Source organism: Lathyrus oleraceus, chromosome 5 (assembly GCF_024323335.1).
Source record: "Lathyrus oleraceus cultivar Zhongwan6 chromosome 5, CAAS_Psat_ZW6_1.0, whole genome shotgun sequence".
NCBI classification, from domain to species: domain Eukaryota; kingdom Viridiplantae; phylum Streptophyta; class Magnoliopsida; order Fabales; family Fabaceae; genus Lathyrus; species Lathyrus oleraceus.
Window position 1 is genome coordinate 236,106,125 of NC_066583.1, and position 7,632 is coordinate 236,113,756.

At 39.3% G+C, this 7,632-nt stretch overlaps 1 non-coding gene across 1 annotated transcript; it reads right to left on the bottom strand.

Moving 5' to 3' along the window:
* Positions 1–3,375: 3,375 nt before the first annotated feature.
* LOC127088509 (small nucleolar RNA R71) lies at positions 3,376–3,482 on the bottom strand. Its single transcript, XR_007790342.1, has one exon. It is a non-coding gene; the product is annotated as a small nucleolar RNA R71 (small nucleolar RNA).
* Positions 3,483–7,632: the final 4,150 nt, after the last annotated feature.

The following is a 7,632-nucleotide window of genomic DNA, read 5'->3' on the forward strand; positions in this document are numbered from 1 at the left end:
GAGAAGAAAAATCTGGAAAAATACCTTCAATGCTGTGCAGAACTGGATCTCTCTTGCTTCAATTCGTGCTTGATCTTGCTTATGGAGCTTGCAGAAGTTGATTAGGAAAGGTACAAGGCTTTAGATCCTGGAGTTCTTAATTTTCCAAACAGTGAGATTCAAACTCAAATTTCAATTGAAATTTATCAGGTTTTCCTTTGAATTGTCAGGGTTTCAATGGTTGGAGGCAAAACTGCCACGCAAGGTCCTTCAAACTGAAGCATTGGACCTCTATTTATAGCAAATGGTAAGTGTTATTTACACACTTGAAAATTCTTCCAAAATTGGCAATGTGAAGTGCACGCTTGCATGGGCATGTGCAGGCCCATGAAGCATCTCAATTAGGTCCAAATGCATAGGAAATGAGGTCTGAATGAAGGTTGCATTGCAAGACAAATATATTTAGATGTTTGAAGCATGATTCTTGCCAACTGATACAACCCTGTTCAAGCTATGCGCAGACCCCTCAAACCTGGCCAAAATGCATGAATTTGGACCCTTTGGAAAGGTTATATCAAGAAGAACAACTCTCATGTTGAACAATTTTCCATTTTGAACTTGTATCATGATGCATTTTGAGGTGGAAGTTTGGAAATTTCAACATGTCAAAATATTTTCTATGTGTCAAGCCATATGTTCAATTATTCCACCTTAGCTAACGTTTTATGTGAGCTTCAAATGAGAAAAGTGTCTTCATCAAAGTTGTAGATATTTCAAAAACCTTCAAAATAGTCACAAGTTTGACATCATTTGGATTTGTGATGAGTGAGTTATGCATTTTTGAAGTTGAGGAAAATCACTTGTTCAATGGTATTGGTCCAAAATGACCTATAATGTATCCTCATATCACATACTCATAAAAGTTGAATTAGCTCTCACTACAAACATAAAATTTGAAGTAGACACCTTGAATTTGATTGTGCAACTAGGAAATCTTTCATATCATAAAAAATGAGCAAGTTATGGTCTTGGGAAGTTGACTTTCAAATTAGGGTTTAGACAAAATGACCTATAAGTTTTCAACATAACAAATGACTTTCCAAGTAAAATTAGCTCTAGACTGAAAACACTGAAATTTACCGTATTTTCGACACCGATTTCACATGCATTCTAGTTGTTTTATTATCATTTTATTATGTTATTGCTATGTTTTCCTTTGCTTTTCAGGTTTTTACTTTAATCGGAGCCCCGATCGAGAAAAGGAGTGAAAAAGAGCTAAAAACCCTAAAATTCAGCATTTTGTACTTGTGGCCTACCCCATCGCTGGCGCCATAGACCCTGCCATGACGTGTCCAAGCTCAACTTCCCTCAACTTCCACGTTCCCCACTACTTCCACTAAGGCGCCTCATTTTGTGCTTGTGGAGGGCGTCATGGCCTTGTGGCGGGCGCCCTAAGAGGAAAGTTTTTCCCTCCCATTTTCAAGTTGAAGGGCATCCTTGTCATTTCCATCTTTTTACTTGCTTATAAATAGAAACTCGAACTCACTTTTACAATCATCCAAACTTAGAGCAGAGGCAAACTCAGAGCAACTTTGTTTCACTTAGGCATATATTAAGTATTATAAAGTGGTAATCGCTTCGCATTGGAGTGTTACCACAATTGTGTAATCGAGTCTGTGATAAACTCTGTAATCGAGTTTGGAGCAGTTTGGAAGGAAGTTAATCCTGCCGCCATTTTCATTTCCGCTTTGCAATTTATTAAACCCTCCGATTGGAGCAGGTTTTTATTACTTGTCTTTATCTTATTTATTTTCCCGCACTCGCTTTACTTTATTTATTTTTCCCACTCGCTTTAAATTATTTATTTCCTCGCACTCGCTTTACTTTATTTATTTCCCGCACTCGCTTTAAATTATTTATTTCCTCGCACTCGCTTTACTTTCATTTATTTCTCGCACTCGCTTTAAATTATTTATTTCCTCGCACTCGCTTTACTTGTATTTATTTTCCGCACTCGCACTACTTTTATTTATTTTAATGCACTTTTACTTTACCATGTCTAGTTAATTTATAAGGTTAGAATGTAAGGATCATAATTGAACCGATAATCCGTACAATTGTTCGTAGAAACACTTAAGGGCTATTTTAACTTTCAACTTATGTTTTCCCGCACTTCAATTCCGTTGGGTAAGATCGAAAGCCGTCCAACGTCTTTTTAAACTTAATTGTTTTTAACTATTTCAAAAACAGCGAAAGCGCTTTGTTTAGTTCATTAGGAGATTTTAACATTAAGAAGAAAAGAGATTTTAAAACTATTTTCGAACGCGTTTATAAGTTTAGAGTCTGGTTCGTGAGAACCTCTTTTGGTTGAGAAATCCAGGTTATAATACTTTTCAACTTAGTCAAGATACTATATTTCTTAAAAATAGGTTTACTACTCTAACGCAATGCGCGCCTTTTTATAAGTGACAATAAGAGGGTTTGATTAGGGAGTACAACTCGGTTCTGAATACGCGAAAGCGACAGTTCCTGTTAAATTAGTTAGTTTCAAAGTAGGAAACATTGCCCATAAGTAGCTCTACTAGCAAGTACTTGGATTATTAATTGATTACGTGAATTACATTCGACCCTGTCTTTATTAATTAAATTTATTTCAATACTTTACTTTTCATTGCACACCCCAAAAAAAACCTATTTCGATTACCTTTGATAAACACCATAACAATAGATAACGATAGATTGACACTTGGTCTCTGTGGATTCGACAATCTTTTATATTACTCTGACGCGTTCGTATACTTGGGAAACACCGCATCAAGTTTTTGGCGCCGTTGCCAGGGACCAATTTCGTCAAATTTCATTTTCCTGTTGTTATATCGTTTAGACTTAGGCTATTTTCCGCCGGTCAATGCGAAGAACTCGCAGCATCGGAAGTTTAAGGGTAGTATACCCTCTGGCGGAACCTAAACGTTACGCTCGCGCACGTTTATTCTTTCATAGAATTAAGAGAGCTATGGCCGAAGATCAAAACCAAAGACCTCTTAAGGACTTCGCTCAACCATCTAATGAAGAACCTAGTTCTAGTATAGTAAACCCAATCATCTAAGCTAATAATTTTGAACTTAAACCATCCCTGTTGCAACTAGTGCAACAGAGACAATTCGCAGGTCTCGCTACTGAGAACCCAAACCAACATTTAAAAATATTTCTTCAATTAGCAGACACTTTTAAAACCAATGGAGCTTCTCCTGAGGCAATACGTTTAAGATTATTTCCTTTTCCCTCAGAGATAAAGCCCTATCATGGTTAGATTCCCTTCCACCCAATTCCATTACGACTTGGGATAACCTTAGAAGAGTTTTTCTTGCTAGATATTTTCCCCCGAGTAAGACCGCCGTTCTTCGAAACCATATAACTAGATTTACCCAAAACCAAGGAGAATCGTTGTTCGAAGCTTGGGAGAGATATAAAGAGTTGTTACGAGCATGCCCACATCATGGTTTAGAAAATTGGTTAATCATTCAAACCTTCTATAATGGACTTCATTACAACACAAAGATGACCATCGACGCTGCCGCAGGCGGTGCTCTGATGAACAAACCTTATCCTGAAGCTAGTGCCCTCATTGAAGATATGGCTCAAAACCATCAATCATGGGGAGTCGGACGAGCGACAGTTGAGAAGAAGGAAGCCCAAGGAGGAGTGCATGAACTAAGCTCTATAGACATGATGCAAGCTAAAATGGACGCATTAGCCCTTAAAGTCGAGCATATGTGCATAAACCCGAATACTGTAGCCGTAGTTTTGTCGGATTGTGAGATATGTGGAACCAAAGACACCAATCTGAAGAATGCAGTCTATTAAACGAAACCCACTCTGAGCAAGTGAACTACACCCAAGGGAACCCATACTCGAATACCTATAACCCTAGATGGAGGAATCATCCGAACTTCTCCTATAAAAACAATTACCCTATTCAAAATAATGCACCCCCGAGACCTAGTTATCAAGCCCCAAGATCAAATCAACCTATGCAACCTGTACCACCAAAGCCGAGCCTTGAGAAAATTATGGAAAATTTTATCACCGCTCAAACCCAACAAAACAAGGAGTTCATGAACCAAAACATTCATGTTAACGAATTGATTACTCAGTTAGAAACCAAGGTTGACCAGATAGTTACTCATACTAAGATGCTTGAAACTCAGATCTCTCAGGTAGCTTTAAACCAAGCCCCTCAGACCACACCTGGAGTAGCAACACCATACCATCCACATACTAGTGGCCAAGTAGAAGTATCTAATAGGGAGATAAAACAAATCCTAGAGAAAACTGTTTCTATTTCTAGCAGAGACTGGTCTCAGAAGCTTCAAGAAGCATTATGGGCCTATAGAACCGCTTTCAAAACCCCTATAGGAACTACTCCTTATCAACTAGTTTATGGAAAATCATGTCACTTACCATTCGAATTAGAGCATAAGGCCTATTGGGCCATTAAAACTTTGAATTTAGACTACCTAGCCGCTGGAGAAAAGTGTACCCTAGACATTCATAAACTAGAAGAACTTAGGCAATCGGCCTACGAGAATGCAAAAATATATAAAGAGAGGACAAAAGCCTATCACGACAAAAGAATAGTAAAGAAAAATTTCAATATGGGCGATCCTGTTCTCCTTTTTAACTCTAGGTTACGACTCTTCCCTGGAAAGCTACGTTCAAGATGGACTGGTCCTTTCGAAGTATCCAAGATTTTGAGATCCAGAGCCGTAGAAATCAAGAACGATACCTGTAGTCCATTCATTGTAAATGGACAAAGACTGAAGCTCTACGAAGGAGGAGACATTCCGGCATACTACTCGAGCCACACCCTGATTGATCCACCGATTCCTACTACTACAGGTGTATAAATTCTAATCGTCAAGCTAATGACGTTAAACAAGCGCTGCGTGGGAGGCAACCCATGGTTTTTCTTTCATTTTACTTTTTCGCATTTATTTAATTTAATTTTTATTTTATTTTATCATATTTTGCATTGAGACTAAGATTTGAATGGTTTATATTTTATGGATCACTTTCTTAACTTTTACAGGATGCAGGATTTCGATGACATGCACGTGGCCTATAGAGATAATGCTCAGAGGGAGCGCTACATCGCTCTGTATCAGCGCCCTATGGCACCCACACGTTATCCTGATCAGCACTGTATGGAGGCACTGGGTATCGAGCCGAGTATCCGATTCCTTAGCCACCAGCTTCACTGGGACGAGTTTGCAGATGACTTGAGTAACACCTACAGGAACCTGACACTGGAGTTCCTGAGTTCATTCGACTATGACCCATACTCTGGACCTGATGGGTATGCTGCTTTCAGGCTTTTCGGAGTTGACTACTCCTTCAGCCAGAAAGAGTTCGGCGACTTATTGGGTTTCCAGACCACTCCTGATGCTATCCCGCAGACACCTATGGGATATTTCCTGGGAAAGGAGGTTGAGAAGTTTTGGAGTGATATCTCAGATGGCGGAAGCCAGGATCCATCTATGCAGCTGTCTCATGTCATACATAACCCCACCTTCAGATACTTTCAGATGAAATTAGCACATTCCTTCCTGGGAAGGCTGGATGCAGAGACACTACTGAGTGAAGAGGAGATCTTCCTATTATTTTGTGCATCCCAGTCTCGCCCAGTAGCATGTGGGAACTTTTTATTATACAGTCTCAGCAGTATCTCCAGATCTACAGAAGGAGTCATCCATGTGGGCAGAATCATCACGCAGATTGTTGTCGCTTTAGGTCTGTCTTGCAAGTTGTCACATCTCCGGATCTACTGTAGGTACACTACCATGGACATCGACTTTTGTTTGACCAGAGGGTTGATGAGGAGAGCCTCTTTCCACCCAAGTCAGTTCCGACTGCTAGTCGACAGCGAGGCTATCCATTACTTCACACTGCCAGATCCTATGATGACCAGTGTGCATGGTCCAGCGAATTGGAGTTATACTCTGGAGGGCCAGGGAGAGACCGTTGAGGAACCAAGATCACCACCCATTGCTGAATACACTCCTACACCACCATCTCCCAGAATCACTATTTTCTCTAATAATCTTTCATTGCAGACACCCGACATCCGCACTCAGATTACTGAGTGTCATAGAGAGATCGCAACACTTAGACAGGAGGTGGCTGACCTCACTTTACAGATGGGAGTGTCTGATCTCACCCATGCTACTGAAGCCGACTGTCTATATCAGGAGATCGCAGAGCTCAAGCAGGAGGTAGCCATGCTCCGTGGAGCCTCTCAGGAAGATGACATCCCCATTATATGATCTCACCATTTCATCTTATTTTATCTCTTTTTTTATATTTCTCGTATTTACATAACTCATCTTATATTATCGCATTTGGAATATTATATAAACTACATCTATACATTAGTATTTCTATTTTTATCTATATATATTTTATGTTTGTTTTATTTGCATTTTAATTTTTCAGTTATTTATTTATTTATATTTAATTTTTTCAGTTTCATTTTTATTTTTTGTTTTTACCTTTATAAAATTATGCAAGTCAAAGATACTAGGAAAATCACAAGACAAATGCTATTCGGACCCCTCAAAGCCAAAAGACAAGAGAAGCCCAAGACAAAGGACCAAAATCCGGCCCAACCAGATTTTGCCTTGTGGCGCCCGCCACAGCGTCTGTAAAAGGTCGGGGCAGAACCCCTTTCTTCACCATTTTTGCAACTTACAACCTTCCAAACCCATTTTTTCACCTTGGAAAAACATCCTTGAACCCACAAAAAGCTCATACTTTTCTAACCACCACACCGTACAAATCATCTTTCCGAATTCCATTTTCATTTTCATCCGTCGGATTTCGTAAAAATCCAACCTTTTTACAAACCACTTCATCTTCTTCATCACTTCTCAAGAGCTTTCAAATGGAGTTTAACGGATTCATTCTTCGAGGAGGGAAACCGGGGGATGGACAAATAAAAATTATTGAACGGTTGCAAAATCGGGAAATCCTCCCGACAAGGTATGTTGACGAAAACTGTCTATACACTTTAGGTATCTATCATAGCATATTTCATTTATTAGATAATTTAGGTTTGCATAATTTCTTTTCCAATAAAGAACCTACCTATGAGCGGTTGACAATTGAATTTTTGAGTTCCTTAATTTATATTGTCAACCCTAACACTGCTAGCACAGTTGGTACTGTCAGATTTAGAATGTTTGCTGTTGAATACGAATTCAGTACCGACGAACTAGCCAGCTTGTTAGGAATCCCTCATGGGGACGGTGCTATTTGTGAGGCCCCTTTGGATTCCGAATGGTCTTTTGAGGTATTTTCCTTCTGGGAGCGTTTATCAAACACTTCCATAAACTCTTTTGAAGGAGTTCTTGCCTCAACTATCCATAACCCAACCATCAGAGTTTTTAGATATCTGTTGGCATGCACTATTTTTGGCCGGGAGAACCCAAATAAGGTTAATGCTAGAGAGCTTCTATTTTTACAAAGAAGCCTCACAAATAGACGTATTAATTTGGTCTCGTTCATGCTTGCTCATATGACTTTAACTTTGAATAAAGCGGGACCGATTTCTTTTGGTGGATTGATTACATCTATTGCTCGGGCACTTAACCTAAA